Here is an 18,403-nt window from a genome sequence, read left to right on the forward strand (position 1 = left end):
AACTTGATCACTTGGTTGCACATTAAAGCTTGTGCATTGTATTCCCCTTTATAGAGCGGTGTTTCCTATACTCCAATTCAAAACATAAAAGAATTTAAATGCCTTTGAGTCCAACATCTCATCCTTTTGTAGTTAGGGGCTCCACCATTTTATGTATTATCCTCATAATCATTTCACCTGATAGTCAACTTGTTAAATCTCATTAGTCCACTAATAATGTGGTCATTATCTCCAAAACTCACATTATGGCTTGATTTCACTTACAGTTATGCCATGTGTTATCCTAGGCATGGCCTGCTAATACTACAATCATGGTGGTGGCATTAGGTTCTACCATGATACACTCCCTCAATGGGTGGTAGCATGTTGGCTAGCTCTGACTTTTGAAGTTCAAGAGAGTGATTGAATAAGATCCAGTCACATCAAGCCAGGAGCTGATCATGTTGTGTATGTCGGTATTGATAGTCAGAATGTGGAGATCTACCATTGTAATGAATCAGGGGGTGTTGATTGTAGTTAACAACCATTATAAACCATCAATTAAACATGGATAAGGGCATAAATATAATAACCAATGAAGGTTTAGGGGTTTAAACTAATAAATTCCATGAGTTTTGGTGAATCTATGTTTTCAGCATGGTTTATCTAGAAAACTGCCAAGGAGGACCTCATCATCGAAGGAAATTATGGAATTCCACCACGGTGCCTACGTGGGAAGACTCTAGAAAGGTCCAGAAGGCAAATCACCAAAGCGAGGCTCGACCCACTGCCATGTGGGGTCAGCCAGCCTGTAGGTGGGGCTGCTCAGCCCCTGTGGGCCCCACCTATCAGCCTACTTCATATGTCAGGTCCCCACCACCTTTGAGGATGCATCTAAGCCATTGCTTAAGTTGGTTTGATCCAAGGGCTGATGTTGGACCCTTAGGGCTATATATACTAGCCCCTGCCCCCCTCCCTTAGAGAGATTCGAAAACCCTAATTCATATTCTCCTCATGAGGATCAGAGCTAGCTATCAAGAGAAGATTAGACCTCCATATGATCTAGTCTTTAGAAATAGAGATATGGAGAGTGAGGGAAGAGTTTGGAGGAGATGCTGGCCTATCGGTGCTCTCTCTATGGCTTGTACCTTAGCGGAAGTCAATCATGCATTGAAGATTTCTATGGTAATCCACTTCTGATTTAAGTAACATGTTTATATTCTTCTTTTGGTTTGTGAGTCTCTTTTGAGTGCTTTAATCTATTGGCCTTAGGTTAAAGTATTATTCATAGTGTAAGCATGGTGCTTAGACTTGGGTAACTTGTGGATGTACCCTACATTTTGGATCGGTGGTAGCTCATGTGGTTGACTCTTATAGCCTCGTTGAATCCTCTGTAGTCCACCTCCTATTTGTAGGACTAGCAGGATTTAATTATTATAGGAAACATACTCTGTCTGTGTTTCCCTTAGTAATATCCCCAGTCAAACAATAGAAGACATAACTTATCAACATTAGAACTAGAAGACCTTAGCGATCTCCTCTACACTCCCGACTTTCTTAAGTCTTGTTGCTACTCTAGGTTAAGTTGGACCATAGTTAACCTCACAAGTTTCCCTATGGATACGATACTTGGAATACCTCTGGGTGAAAGCTACAACGGTATCCATGCGCTTGTGGATTTATCTATGTGCATTAAATATACTAACAGGAGGCATCATCGAGATGCCCATCATCGAAGTGCTCATCATTAGGCTAGTACCCAGAGCTATGAACATTTAGGTTCGCTAATGCGGACTACATGAGCGCACACTAGAATGTAGACATGACATTTCTTAGCCCGATCGAGAAGTCGATAAGGATGTGCAAGTTCAATCAAGATCTAAGTGGGTTTTGGTGATGTTGACCACATAATTAAAGGACTAATGGCTTTGATAAGTGTTTGACAGCATATCTTTAATCGTGGGTGCAAAGAAACAAAGGAGGAGACCCCCAACTCGAATGGATGGCTTGCAATGGCTTCAAGAGCTAGTTTAATTCATTTTATATTTTGAAATTGAGTTATAGGACAAGCCGTACTATCAAGGGGGATAATAATAGTGGTCTAGGTGGAACCAAGTGCTCAAAATGCCATTCCCATCTCAAATAATCCTAGCCACAAAAAGCCAGCTAAGCTAAAATCTTTTCTGTTCTGGCCAGCGTGAAACCTCTACAACTAGACGTGGAGGCTCTAGAGTCTATCTGACCTGATTGTTTTGTGGGTGATGTGGGAGGTATGTATACCCCACCCCTTTTCCCCAATGGTCATCTTCTTCACTCACTCATCCATTTTGATAGAAAGCTCTCTCTCTCTCTTCAAGCTTGGTGCTCCCAACTCCCATGCTCAAGATCTTTGTGATTCCTTGAGGGATTTGGCTCCAGAGAGAGTGAGAAAGCTCGAGAAGATCCTTCTCCTCCATTCTTGTGCACTTGGTGAAGCCCTATCCACTTGGTGTGTTCGTTACTCTTGGAGCTTGGCTCCTAGATGGCTAGCAGTCGCCCGGTAGCTCCCAATCCACTATGGTTGAGCACTAGGTAGTTTGTATTACCCTTTTTGACTTAGTGGAACCCTCTAAAATATTGCCTTAGTGGTAGGTTGGAGAAGAGGAGAGAGTTGCAAGAGACTCCATAGCCTTTGTGGCTAACCTCAACAATGTGGATGTAGGCCAGCCTTTGTGGTGAACCGAACCACAAGATAATTCCTCGTGTCTCTTGTGATTGTGATCGTTGTTGTTATTACTTGTGATTTGAATTGATTTTTAGGGTGTAAGTGCAATCAAGGCCTAAGTGGGTTTTGGTGATGTTGACGACAAAATTAAAGGACTAATGGCTTCTTTAAGTGTTTAACAATGGATCATTAGTCGTGGGTGCAAACAATGAAAGGAGGAGACCCCTAAATTCAAGTGGATGGCTTGCAAAGGCTCCAAGAGCGAGTTTACTTCTTTGTCTATTTTGAAATTGAGTTATAGGACAAGTCGTACTATCAAGGAGGATACTAATGGTGTGTTGGGTGGAACCAAGTGCTCAAAACTCCATCTACACCTCAAATAATACTAGCCACAAAAAGCCAGCTGAGCTAAATTCTTACCTGCTCTGGCCTACATGGAACCTCCATTCCCTGACACAGAGGCTCTAGGGTCTATCTGACCCAACCATTTTGAGGGTGACAATAGGGCTATTTATACCTCATCCCTTCGCCCCAATGGTCATCTTCTTTCCTGACTCATTCACTTTGAATAGAAGCTCTCCCTCTCTCAAGCTCAGTGCCTCCCAACTCCCTTGCTCAAGATCTTTGTGATTCATTGAGGGATTTGGCTCTAGAGAGTGTGAGAAAGGTTGAGAAGATCCTTCTCCTCCATTCTTGTGCACTTGGTGAAGCCCTAGCCGCTTGGTGTGTTCGTTACTCTTAGAGCTTGGCTCCTAGATGGCTAGTGGTCGCTCGAGAGCTCCCAATCCTTTGTGGCTGAGCACCAGGACTTTGTATTACCCATTGTGACTTAGTGGAACCCTCCAATCTATTTCCTTGGTCCTAGGTTGGAGAAAAAGGAGCGAGTTGAAAGAGACTCCATAGCCTTTGTGGCTAACCTCAACAACATGGACATAGACAAGCCTTTGTGGTGAGTTGAACCATGGGATAAATCCTTGTGTCCTCTGTGATTGCTGTTGTTGTTGCTATTACTTGCGATTTGAATTGATTTTTAGGGTTTGCATCCGATCTATGAGTTCCTCATCTTCTAGGTGCAACCAACCGATTGGATAGCTCGATAAACTCCCCAGGAAGACTGGTGTTAATGGTCACTAAACACCTATTTTAGCCATCAATAATGCATACATTTCAAAGGAAAATCAACATAAAATGAAAACATTTGGTTTCTTACTAATGGAATTCCACTTGTACACAAGATCTATTTGAATGCAGGAAAAATAGTGAAAAGGTGGGAAAATATGCACCATGGAGGCAAATGGATGTGGTAGGGGCCTCTGGGCCCACACTACCATGCCGGCCGGTGGCTACGTGGCACCACCCGACACCACCCTATCCCCGTCCATGTCATCGATCCATGGGATGCATCCTACACTACATCAAAAGCATCCATTTCATGTCGGTTTGAGCAGTAGCCATGATTCACTTGCTATGGATTCATGGGCCCATTGTCATCCATTTGAGGGCCATCAACTAACCTTGCAACTGCCATATGGACCAAATCTTCACACATGATGGAAAGGCAACCGACTTTGGTAGCAAACCGTGACCCTATGATGCAATGGCGGTGCATCAGAGGGCCAACCAGTGCCCCCACTTGGCCATCCATCGCCCAAGGCACCTCCACCACCTCTCCACTACCTACAAATACCCCCTAGCTCCTTAGTGCTATAAATAGAGGTGTTTACCATAGTTGTAAAGTGTCCCAAGTAGAATCATTCTCTCTACTCCTAAGTTTAGGTTAGTGGTGAGAGTGAGAGTGAAGAGGTGAAGAGCTAGGATCTTAGGAGGAGCCCTTGGGAGTATCTCTATAAGCTCTTGTAAGCTACTCTTTCTTTCTATTTATATTTCCTTTAGTACTTGTCTTTATTTTTCAGCATTTACTTTCTTGCAATTAGAGTAAAGTAGTGTTGTGAATATTTCGATCATATCTTGTTTAGTTAGTAAGTTTCCGATATACGGGATCCTCGTCTCTAGTTGGTTCTCTAATCTTAGTGTGAGATTAGAGTAGTATCACTTAGTGTAAGCATGGTGCTTAGACTATGGGGTACCTTGGGTTGTGGCTAGTTCTCTAGATAGATTGTGGTAGGTGGTTACAGCCCTGTCCATCCTCTATATTCCACCATGTTAGAATTAGTTATTAAATCATAGGGCTCGTGGTTGTTGATGGTAGTTAACACTCATCACAAACCATCAATATACTTTGCATAAATAACTAAAATAGATCACCAACATAGACTTTGGGGTTTAAGCTAACAAATTCTATTAGTTTTGGTGAATCTGTATTTCTAGCAGGATTTAATCAGAAAACCATCAAGGTGGACCTATTCGGCAAAGGAAATCACATAATTCCGCTGTGGGATCAACATGGGAAGGTTCTAGAAGACAATAGGACGCTCTCCGCCAAAATGAGGCTCGACCCACTGACATGTGGGGCCAACTAGCCCCACCTAGAGGCCCTTGGCCCCCATGGGCCCTACCTATCATCCTCTTTGTTATGTCAGTTCTCCACCGCCTCCTAGGATGCATCTCAACCGTTATTTCAAGTTAGTTTAATCCAAGGGCTAAGGATTGACGCTCCGGGCTATATATATCTAGCTGCACCCCCCCACAAGGCATGCCTCATTTGATCCTAAGAGCTGAGAAGCCAAAAACCCTAATTCATATGTCCACTAGGATCTTCTTGAGCTTGCTTCTGAGATTTCTCTAGTAATCAACTTCTATTTCAAGTAAGCATCTTGTTCATATTATTCTTTAGGTTTGCGACTCTCTTTTGAGTACTTTAATCCTTGTAGCTCCTGGGTTAAAGTAGTATTCGGAGTGTAAGCGTGGTGCTTAGACTCTATTACTCATGGATGTACCCTATTTTCTGGATCGGTGGTAGCTCATGAGGGTGACTCTTATAGCCTCGTTGAATCCTCTGTAGCCCACCTCCCGTTAGTAGGCCTAATAGGACTTTGTTATTATAGGAAACATACTCTGCTTGTGTTTTCTCTAGTAATATTCCCAAAATTGAATAATAGAAGACAAAGCTTACTGAAGTTAGAACTAGAAGACCTTAGCAGTCTCCTCTATGCTCCTATTATCAAGCCTTGATTATGAAGTTGGGTTAAGTTAGAATCAGTTATTCTCACCCCCATTCCTTTGGGTTCGATATAAAACTAGGTTACTCTCGGTAAAGTGCTACAACGGTATAATATATGTGCGCTTGCAGATTATTCTGTGTGCATTAATTTATACCAACAAGTATTTCTGGTGCTGTTGCCGGGGAATAGTTGCTGAGTGAACTTCGAGTCTAGCTTAATCTTGTGCTATACTTTTATCCTTTTATCTTTTCTTTCCTTTTTCCCATGGATCTAGAATCCATCCAGGCACAAGCCTACAACCACAAGAATCTTCAAAGCCTATCCTAACACCTAGCTATGAGTTGCTCCCACGGTTAATCAACATGGTTCAGGATCAACCCTTTTCAGGCAAAGGTGATGAAAACCCCTATTCTCACTTAAATAAGTTTGAGCAAACCTGTGCATGCCTACGCATTGAGGGCATGTCTGATGAAACCTTATGATGGAAGCTTTTTCCCTTCTCTTTGACGGGAAAAGCTAAACATTCATACAATCTCACCATTGAGAGTAGACAAGGAGATTGGGAAGCCCTGTGCTCTAGCTTTTGCTTGCAATTCTTTCCCATCTCCAGGGTAGTCAAACTTCATTTAGAGGTTCTATCTTTTAGACAAAAGAAAAAAGAATCTCTAGGCATGGCATGGGAATGCTTTATTACTCTCATTAAAATTGGCCCTAACCTTGGCATTCAAAACCTATTCTTCTTCAACACTTTTGTATGGGTCTTAATAGGAAAATCTCGAAGCTTCTTAATACGGCCTCAAGAGGCTCGTTCTTGCATGTCTCTGCTAATGTGGGGAGGAGCATTGTTACAAAAATCTTAGAGGACATCCCTAAAGAAGTAGAAGAGAAGCCATTAGAGGAAGAATCCTAGATAGCTAAATCTGAATCCATAGAAAACCCTTTACCAACTTCAGCTATCTTAGATCCTGAACCACTAGAAAAGGAGGAAATTCCAATTTCAGATTTTATGCTTAAATTCAAGGATGAACTTTTTGATGAATATGGAAATACCTCAAATTATCATACCATGAGGAGCCCCTAGAAGTCTAGGAAATCATCATCTCATGTAGAACCTTTAGACCCTTCTGAAGAAGCTTTCCTTAAAAAGACTACAAAAGAGCTAGTGTCCATTATAAGCAATGAATGGCTAGAAGAATCAAAGCTTTCCTCTGATGTGATTCACTTAGATTAACCTTCTATATCCATCCGTTGCCAAATTAACAAAGCTCCTTTTGATGCTCTTTACAATCTAGTTGTGGGTGTTAATATCATGTCTGCATCTTTTGCTCATGATTTATTGAAACACATGCCATTAACCCCAACAACAAAGTTATTGAAATTTCTTTTAGGACACATTCTCCTAAGTTTGGGGATATTGTATGTCCTTCCTATCTAGATAAAAGGAACCAAAGTTCATCTAAGCTTCTATATCTTTGATATTATGGAGTTTGACCTATTGATCGGATAACCAATTGAAATACTTATCCAAGAAGGACAAATGGGGAAGTTGAATATAAGAATTGGGGGAAAACTTTAAGGTTTCTATACCCATTACTCATTTTCTAAATGCTAAGACTGAGCCAATTCTCGAGGAAGACCCAATGGAAGAGGTTAAGGCTGCATCTCTTGATGACATGATCGAACCCAACCTTAAGGATGATGCCCAGTTCTTCATTGAAGATGAAGACAAAAATCCTATAGACCCTGAACCTCTAGATGAATTGTTGGAACCACCTAAGCCTACCATTGAGCGAAAACCCCTTCCTTCTAGTCTTAGATATGCTTTTCTCAATAATGATCATGATTCTCCTATGATCATAAGTGATAAACTCTCTCAGGAAGAATCCCTATGCTTGCTAACTATCTTAGAGAAGCATCGCTCTGCTTTTGGCTACTCACTCCAAGACCTTAAGGGAATTAGCCCTGCTCTTTGCACCCATCGCATCCCTACAGATCCTAACTCTATACCTTCTAGGGAGCCCCAACGTAGGCTTAGTAATGCGATAAGAGTGGTTGTTAAGAAAGAGGTTTTGAAACTCTTGCATGCTGGGATCATCTATCTCATGCCACATAGTGAGTGGGTAAGCCCTGTTCAAGTTGTGCCTAAAAAGGGAGGCATGACTGTAGTTAAAGATGAAAAGCATGAATTAATCCCCCAAAGAACCGTCACAAGATGGCGGATGTGCATAGATTACCGAAAACTTAACAAGGCAAAAAAGAAAGATCATTTTTCGTTGCCCTTCATTGATGAAATGTTAGAGCGACTGGTGAACCACTCTTTCTTCTATTTCCTTGATGGGTATTCAGGTTACCACCAAATACCAATTCATCCAGATGACCAAAGCAAAACCACCTTTACATGTCCATATGGAACTTATGTTTACCATAGAATGTCTTTTGGATTATGTAATGCTCTAGCTTCTTTCCAAAGATGCATGATGTCTATATTTTCTAATATGATTGAAGAAATCATGGAAGCTTTCATGGATGACTTTTCTGTTTATGGAAAAACTTTTGATGATTGTCTTAAAAATTTAGACAAGGTTTTTGCAAAGATGTGAAGAAAAGCACTTAGTCCTTAATTGGGAAAAATGTCATTTCATGGTTAGAGAAGGCATAGTGCTTGGACACTTGGTGTCTGAATGAGGGATTGAGGTAGATAGAGCTAAAATTGAAGTAATTGAACAGTTACCTCCTCCTATAAATATCAAAGGGATTCGTAGTTTTCTTGGTCATGCTGGTTTTTACCACCGCTTTATAAAAGATTTTTCCCATATTGCTAGACCACTAACAAATCTATTGGCTAAGGATGTTCCCTTTGAATTTGATGATGTGTGCTTGAAATCGTTTAATATTCTTAAGAAAGCACTTATCTCTGCACCAATCATTCAACCCCCTGATTGGTCGCTACCTTGTGAAATTATGTTTGATGCTAGTGATTATGCTGTGGGGGCAGTTTTGGGACAAACTAAAGATAAAAAGCATCATGCAATTGGTTATGATAGCAAAACTTTGATAGGACCTCAACTTAGTTATGCAACAACTAAAAAAGAACTCTTGGCTATTGTTTTTGCTATTGATAAGTTTAGATCTTACTTAATAGGAGCTTAGGTGATTGTTTATACTGATCATGCTGCTTTAAAATACTTGCTCACTAAGAAAGATGCTAAACCCAGATTAATAAGATGGATTTTGTTACTCTAAGAATTTGACTTAGAAATAAAAGATAAAAAAAAGGAGTAGAAAATTCTATTGCTGATCACTTGTCTAGAATGTAGTTTGAGAATTCACAAGATCTACACATCAATGATTCTCTACGAGAGGACATGCTCTGCAAGGTCTCCAAATTTGACTCATGGTACGCAAATATTGTTAGTTTTATGGTTGTAGGTTATGTACCACTAGGGGAGAACAAAAGGAAACTCATTTATGAAAGTTGTCTCCACATATGGGATGAACCATAACTCTTCAGAGTCTGCTCTGATGGCCTATTTAGAAGATGTGTACCGGCATAGGAAGGCATCAACATTATCGAACGATGCCACTCATCACCATATGGAGGACATTATGGGGCATTATGCACTCATTTGAAGATCTAGCAAAGTGGATTCTTTTGGCCAACCATGTATGAAGACACAAAGGATTTCATCAAGAGATGTGGAGCGTGTTAGAGGCGCAGGAATATCAAATCAAGAGATGCCTTGCCACTTACCACCAACCTCTAGATAGAGCTCTTCGATGTTTGGGGAATTGACTACATGGGACCGTTTCCAAAGTCAAAGAGCTATGAATTCATCTTGGTGGCAGTTGATTATGTCTCCAAGTGGTTTGAAGCCATGCCATGTAGAGCTGCTGATGCAAAGAACTCCAAGAAGATGTTTGAAGAAATAATATTTCCAAGTTTTAGAGTTCCAAGGATGGTGATTAGTGATGTAGGCACTCACTTCACTGACAAGAACTTTCATAGCTACTTGTCAAGACATAGGATCCATGACAATGTTGCAACTCTATATCTCCCTCAGATAAGTGGCCAACCAGAAACATTAAATAAACAAATCAAGAACATTCTACAAAAGATAGTCAACGAGATGGGGACTACATGGAAGGATAGACTACCCGATGCACTATGGGCTTATAGAATGGCCTATAAAACACCATTGGGGATGTCACCATATCAATTGGTCTATGGAAAGACCTACCATCTACCTATCAAGCTAGAATTCAAAGCTCACTGGGCCATCAAGCGATGGAACATGGACTTTGAAGCCGTAGGAACCAAGAGGAAGATGCAACTCTCTGAGCTTGATGAACGCTGTGAAAAAGCATATCATAATGCCAAGATATACAAGGAGAGAACTAAAAGATGGCATGATAAGAGGATCAAGAAGAAGGAGTTACCCCAGGAGATAAGGTATTACTTTTTAATTCTAGGGTTAAATTATTTGGGCACAGAAAACTTCGAAACAAATGGGAAGGACCATTCAAGGTGATAAAGACTTTGTTGAATGGAGTGGTAACACTTCAAAATGACAAAGGTACGTTATTTAAGGTAAATGGCCACCATCTCAAGATCTTTCTAGAACCTAAAAAACCACCTGAGGATTTGGATGAGGTAGATTTTCTAATTTTACCATAGATTTACACCACTGCCATCCTCCATCATATTATTCTTTAGGTTTGTGACTCTTTTTTGAGTACTTTAATCCTTGTAGCTCCTGGGTTAAAGTAGTATTCATAGTGTAAGCGTGGTGCTTAGACTCGGTTACCTATAGATGTACCCTATTTTCTAGATCGGTGGTAGCTCACGAGGGTGACTCTTATAGCCTTGTTGAATCCTCTATAGTCCACCTCCCATTAGTAGGCCTAGCAGGACTTTGTTATTATAGGAAACATACTCTGCTTGTGTTTTCTCTAGTAATATCCCTAGAATTGAATAATAGAAGACAAAGCTTACCGAAGTTATTACTAGAAGACCTTAGCAGTGTCCTCTATGCTCCTATTATCAAGCCTTGATTATGAAGTTGGGTTAAGTTAGAATCGGTTATTCTCACCCCTGTTCCTTTGGGTTTGATATAAAACTAGGTTACTCTTGGTGAAGTGCTACAACGGTATAATATCTATGCACTTGCGGATTATTCTGTGTGCATTAATTTATACCAACATGGTGCTTTGTGCCTAATCAACCTGAGGGTGAGTTTAGGGCAGGTACGCCACGAAGTATATTGATTGCTCACTTGCTAGACAATTGATAGGATTATAATTAAGATAGTACTTCATTTATCTTCACCTACTCTATGACCCTAGTAGTAGTAGTCTTTCTCATTTTATTATTTTAGTTTGTTTAGTTTACTTTCATTTGTTCCATTGCATTCATGTCTAGGAATATCATTTGAACTTAAGTGATCATTTATCTAAGGCATACTACGCCGTCTTTGTGGAAATAAATACGATACTTGGTTTACTCCTAAGTGAAGTGCTACATTCGATATATTATGTGCACTTGTGGAATAAGTCCAATAGTCATAAGAAATATCAACAAGAATTTCTAGCGCCTTTGCCAGGGAAGGCATTGGCCTAGATATTTTCTTAGTGTGTTTCTAGTGATTTTTCCTAGTTTAGATTCCTGCTTGCTTTGTAATAGACAAAGTCAAGCATGGGTGAATTCAATTTGCTAGAAGGTTTTTAGGATGATCCTGAGGCTATCCTTTGAAGGGCAAGAGCTAGTCTCACCCCTCCTCGAAGAAACTTCCATTCAAATCCTCCGCAAACTAACCCAGTCCGTTCAGAGATTCCAATTGGATTGGTCCTTTCTGAACCTCCACCCATTGAACCTATTCATCCCAGCAGTATTGCATCAACCAATTCTGGTGCAACTGTTAAGGCGATTCATGATTATTCCTTCCAGACTATCTCCAATGTAGCTATAGGTCCTAATATTCTTAGCAGAAAAGAAGAGTTTGTGCTTAATCCCATACTTATAACCATGGTGCAAGGTAGCCCTTTTCATGGCAAACCTTTTGAGGATTCCAATGCTCATCTTTAGAATTTTTTGGAGATTTGCAACACAATTTCAATTAGAGGAGTCTCACAAGACACCATTCAACTCTGACTTTTTCCTTTCTCATTGCTCAAAAAGGCAAAGCATTGGTTTTATACCAACGCGGGAGACTTGAATATGTGGGAGAAGTGTTCAAATGACTTCCTCGTCCAGTTCTTCCCCATCGGTAAAACCAATCTTCTTCGTAGCAAAATTTCTAACTTCAAACAACAAGCCTGAGAATTCATTCTGAAGGCATGGGAGTGACTCCAAGAGTACGTTCAAGTATGCCCTCATCATGGAATGGAGGATTGGTTGCTCATCCAAAATTTCTATCATGGACTTTCAATGGAGTCCCATCAATAGCTTGATGCTGCTGTCGGAGGGGCATTATTTTCCCTGAAGGTAGGTCAAGCAAAGGAGTTGATTGAGAAAATGGTAGAAAACCAAGGATGGACAGATGAGCATCTCAAGGGTATGTCCCATAGTTACAAGATCAATTTTGTATATATGGAATATCTTTTGAGTAAGTTAGAAGAAAGGGCAAATTGGAAGAGAGACCATGCTACTATTGAATATTTTGCAACCAAGCAGCCACAAGTAAGCATGTCATGTGAAGAATGCGGGGGAATGAATCACACTAGTGATGCCTGCCCTAGTAGAGACCTTAATCCCCTTCTTAATGACGGTGGATATGGACCATCTCCACCTCAGCTTTACCAGAGATGGAATCCACAAATTAATCAAGGTAATTCACCCATTCATCCTTCCGACTATTCTTCTATTAGAGATCTTGTCTTTAGTCAAGCCAAAATCAATGAGCAAATTCATACTAAATTGTTTGACCATGATAGGATGTTATGATATATTCATGCTAGGCTTGATGAATTTTCTTTAGCTTTAGGAAATCAACATTACTTTAATGAAAGGCTAGAAAATCAATTATCCACTTTGATTTCAAAAATTTCACATGATGAAAAAGTTAATGCTATAACCACGAGCGGTGGAAAAACCACTCGTGATCCGCCGTATCCTGAAGCAACAAAGAAGAAAGTAGTAATCGAAGTTCCAGCTGAAGAAGAAGAACCTGTTGTGCCCCAAGAAAAAGGTAAGACAACCCCCCATGAATTCTATGATACGAAGGTGTTGCCATTTCTAGAGTGCAACTGAAAGGCAGCGGAGGATGAATAATTCAACAAATTCATTGAGGTAATTCAAAAATTATATATACATATACCATTAATTAATGCTATGTAGGTCCCTACATATGCCAAATATTTAAAAGATATACTCAACAAAAATAAGCCATTGCCAAGCGTAGAACTAGTGAAATTGACACAGGAGTGTAGCGCAACCATACTTAATCAGCTGCCTGAAAAGAAGGACTCAGGGAATCCTACAATTTCATGCTCCATTGGCTCCCAGCAATTTGATCAGGCCCTCTGTGATCTTGGAGCTAGCGTCAGCTTCATACCAAAGGTAGTGTATGATAAATTAAATCATAATTCATTATCCCCAACCACAATGTGCTTGTAGCAAGCCGATCAATCAGTCCGATATCTAGTGGGAATAGCGGAAGATATTCCTATCAAGATAAGAAGTTGTTTCGTGCCTGTAAATTTTGTGATGTTGGATATTAGTGCTGACACTAAAACACCACTAATCTTGGGAAGACCATTTTTGAGCATGGCAAATGCTCACATTGATGTTGGAGCCGGAGAAATTCATCTCAATATAAATGGCAAGGAAGAAATATTCCACTTCAAACTGAGATCGGAGCACACTACACCACAACACCGAGATTAGCGATGGACGATTTGACGCTAAAAGCGGCTACAACGACAGACAATCTGCTGCTAAAAACTTACGGCGACAGACTTCTACAGACGCTATAAGCCCTGTCACTAAAAATCTTTAGCGTCAGACAGTACTTTTAGCGATAGGTAGTCCGTTGCCTAGAATTTTTTTAGCGACAGATAGACCATTGCTACTTTTTGACGACAGATGCTCTGTTACTAGGCATATACCGACAGATCATCCAACAGTCCTTGTATTTATAGTGATAGATTGTTCTACAGGACAATATAAATATATAAAAAAATAAATACAATGAGAAAATATGTAGCACATATCATACCTAGATTCAAGCTTAAGGTCCATCACATAAAGATATAGAAACACATACATCACATGGAGATCAATACATATATAACATACAATCTTGTCTTGCACAGTACATCATCCAACAAGTGATGCCACCAAAAGATCACATGAATGCACACCTAGCAAGCAATACTAGTAGTTTGTGTTTGACATACTAAGGTTTGTGCACACAATCATTTCTAGGAACTCAAAAACCAAAAGCAATGGCTTGCCAACACTAGAGCCTCCACCAAATTATCTGCAGAACAATTTTTTAGAAACTCAAGCTAAAAACTATCCAACACTTCCTGAAAAATATAACAACCATGTAATTATGCTGCATTGAGCATGGTCTATGGTAATTTTAACTAGATGACAAATAGAATTACTAGCAAATAACATATAAGTAAGAAATATATGTTGAACATTATGATTACAAAAGTAACAATGTGGACATCCATTCCAATTTCTTTTGACTAGTCTATCTTTAGCCAAGATGGTGCCTCTTCCCATATACAACAGAAGACCTTAATTTGAATGAGTGAGTCTTAACTTCCTACCCATTTCTTTGAATTAAACTTGAAGTTACTGATATCATGATGAACATAGATATGAAGAAGCGGTGAACCATACCTAAGAAATGAACTGCCTAACATTTTTTTAGAAAACAACCATATACCAATAAAACATTAAAAAATAACTTGGAATTGTATGGTTTTGTTGACTGAACCTAGTACTCCGTAGGGCAAAAGCATTTTAAATTGATTTGTGGTTCGGCCCAAGGACAAAAAAATGGAATTGTACTAAGTTAAAAATGTAGATTGAACAAATCACCTTCTGGTCACCTACGGGAGCCCAGGACTGGTTAAAGGGCACCTGGTGCAACATGTAAGGCGAGGTCAACTTAAAAATTGGGTTTTGGTCGACCATATGATGGGACCTATGATGACTAAAAATGCTCACATAGAACATACAACTCTGTAATATTGACGGGAACCATTAATAAAAAAGGTCAACGTGAACCATCTCCAAAAATTTCGCAGCACACCATTCACCAGGTAGAATTTAAGGAAGGAAAGTGTGAACCATTAATCTAGATATAGAATAAAAATTACATGGTATTATGTTAGAGCATTACCCCTCTTGGTGGTGCAACCAACAGTGCATTCAACACATGGTGCAAAATCTCTGTCAAGAAACCACAATGATCTAGGATAGTGAAAAGCCCCCATAAAAAACCTGCATGGTAAACATCATCAACATAAAGCATGAGGTGCAAAGCACTTTGAAGTTACATTTTCAACAGAAAACACTTTCAAGTTACGTCTTCCTGTATTTTCATAAACTAAGGCAACTATGTTTATTCCAATAACTCAGTCAACAGGTGTACTCACATACATTGGGCGGAAATGGATTAGGTGATTACCTAATGAAATGTTTTGCACTCTTGATGGAAAATTCTAATTTTGTAGCTAGATGATAAAAAAGGTAGCATAGCCTTTTAAGTGATCGCTGAAATATGTACTTTCTATATTAGAAGAAAGGTTTTTCCATGCTTCTTCTCAGCTATAGGAGGAAAAGATATCCGCTGCATTCGTTGAACCAACATTGCAAACAAATCTAAGTGAACATTGTACATGCATCAAAGAACTGCAAGGAGCATATTACTATAATAACAAATTTACACATGTATGGACACAGGCAATACATCGAGCACCTTCCATGTGCTGAGGCAGTCCTTCCCAGCAACCACTCAGTTGTTTGCGAAAAAAGGAACGGATCTCCTGGCCAACATCTTGTTCGTGTGGAACTCTCAAACCTTCATAGGCAACAGATTAGCCAATAAGAAATAAACATAGCCCAAATTTCTAATTGCTCTAAAAGACCCATATATAAAGACAAACTGAATACTCTGTGATAACATGTTAGCTTCAAAAACAACCGACATGTACTAATTAAGTTATGTGGCCGTAGATTAGGAGAAACTAAAACAAACTAAAAAATGAATAAATGGATAAAGCAGCAATTACCAATGCGACAATTTCTAGAGGAAGAAGGGGGAGCCGACATCATCACGAAGGGACCTTGGCACATTAGTTGGCACACCAAAAATAAATAGACAACACATCTCCACTAGATCCGTGGAAACAAAACTCAATAGTGAAAACCAAAGCTGAATCAATATGAAAGGAAAAGATCCTGGACATCTAGAATTGTTAATCAGGAGTAGGCATGCACATGGCACAGTTTGCTCGGAGAGGACGACATGTGCCAGCGACTCATCAGGATCATCGTGGTGGCAGTGCAGGTGAGGGCGGCCAACCCTAGGGCATGTGACGGTGACGCAGGCAAGGGCGGCCAGCCTTACATGACGTCACGGCGGCTGGGGTGACGATAGGTAGCCCTAGGGCATGGTGACGAGGCAGCGCGGATCAGCGCCGCTATGACCGCCAGCTAGTGCGCCACCACATGGGGAGAGGAGAGAGAGGACATACGCACGGCGCGGGGGAGGGGACGCGACTGCGGCCATAGCCGGGCCCTGGCCACGCCGGTGCGCCGCCGAGCTGAGCTACCGGTAGCTAGGGTTTCGTGAACCGCACACGGAACGACTGGAGGAGGCAGCGCTGGCACCCAGTCACGCTGATCCGTGCCCAGGGATAGCCACTGGTGAGGGCACGCACAACACTATGACGTGTGCTAAGGGTTCTTAGCGGCGCTGTAGGGTGGGCGGTGCAGTAGCGTTGGGCGGTCACAGAGCGGGGCGGCGTGCTAAGTCGTGGCGCGGGGCGGTAGGAATTGGGGGCGGGTGGGATTTGGAGCGAGCAGGGCTACGGGAGCAGAGCTTTGGGCAGGGCAGGGTGCTGGATTTGAGTGCGACCACGCGCTGAGAGGGAGAGGGCAACCATGATTTGGGACGGCGCGACAAGCAGGAGTAAGGCAGCGACGACTATATTTGGGATTGGAGTGGGGGTGAGAAGCATCTTGGGTTTGTCAATTGTCACTGTATTTGTGGGCCCACGCTAAAATTTTGCTCACGAACTCAAAGCAAGCAGGCGCGCGATCTCAATGTAAGCCCGGTGGGCGAGCTAGGTGGGGCCACTTCTTTTTAGCGTCAGATAGATTGATGCTGTATATCCTTTTAGGGATAGACAGATTGACGCTATACATGATTATCTATAGCATCAGATAGTAGATCACTAAATCAGGATTCAACGACAGATCATCTGTGAGATATCTTTAGCGTCAGATCGTCCATCGATAAACAAATTTTTTAGCGTCAGATGTCTGATTGTGTTGCGGTGTTGTGGTGTAGTGGCAATGTTCGTCAGTGAAATTAAAACCTCCCGACATACCCATCATTCATGAACAGGTGGATGATTCCATCACTCATGGGAGCAAGCCACCATAGGTCATTTGCATGGAAGGAATCTGAGGAGCTCAAATTGAGGTGAGTTAAGCAAAGGTATGTACTGTTGGTATTTCTTAACGCATATAGAAATAATCTGCAAGCGACTAGACAATACGTCTATGCTATCGACTACCCCTCAACCATAGGGCACGAGCAAATGAAGGTAGCCTCTAGCCTAGACACCACATCTTTGCTATCGACTACTACTCTAGCGCTGTATAGGGTGATCCGTCTTTATTGGGAGCCCTCTACTAGAGTATCTGCTACGAGAGTGGACGACGAACCCACAAGTAAATAGTAAACAAGACTAACTTAAAGTAGAACTCTCCACCGAAGATAAACATGAACCTTTGCACTCCAAATAGTACTAGATTCACCGAGGTACAAGTGAAGATGGAGTTGACATTCCCGGCATTCCTTCCATTATGTGTACAAGGGGCCCCAAGTACACAAATGGAGGTAGCCAACAATTTTGGTACTTCTCCATCTCTTTCTCTTCCTCACTCACTCCCTAAACTAAGCCAAAAATCTAAGATATGAAAGTGGAGCTCCTCCTCTTCTTGTTACATTGTGTATCTTATGTTGATGAATGATGGATGCATTGTGAGAGGGTGGCCTCCTCCTTTTATAGCTCTCCAAGGGCGGTTTGCTAAGGTATTTTAGGAAAGCCCTGCCAAAGGTGGGCCTAAGAGGCGCTAGTGGCGTTGCGACCGCACCCTGGCTGGCCCACCTCAGCACCGCCTTCGCCTAAGTGGTTTACTTGATGGGCCTAGAGTGTAGCTACATCGGTGTTCGGCCCAAGTTGGCAAGGTAAGTGGGCCTTCTTCTTATTCCTTTGTGTAGAGTTTGGATATACTTTCTCTGTTTGCGCATTTTGACTATTTTCCATGGATGTGTCGTGCGAATGCACAATTCACCAAAATCTATGGAAATCATTAGTTTAAAGCCCAATCACTAGGTTTGGTTTTCGT

General features: G+C 41.1%; 1 non-coding gene across 1 annotated transcript; it reads right to left on the minus strand.

The window, feature by feature from the left end:
• Window positions 1-12,079: 12,079 nt before the first annotated feature.
• Window positions 12,080-12,186, minus strand: LOC136519145 (small nucleolar RNA R71). Its single transcript, XR_010774707.1, has one exon. It is a non-coding gene; the product is annotated as a small nucleolar RNA R71 (small nucleolar RNA).
• Window positions 12,187-18,403: the final 6,217 nt, after the last annotated feature.

The sequence above is a fragment of the Miscanthus floridulus genome, chromosome 17 (genome assembly GCF_019320115.1).
Source record: "Miscanthus floridulus cultivar M001 chromosome 17, ASM1932011v1, whole genome shotgun sequence".
NCBI lineage: Eukaryota > Viridiplantae > Streptophyta > Magnoliopsida > Poales > Poaceae > Miscanthus > Miscanthus floridulus.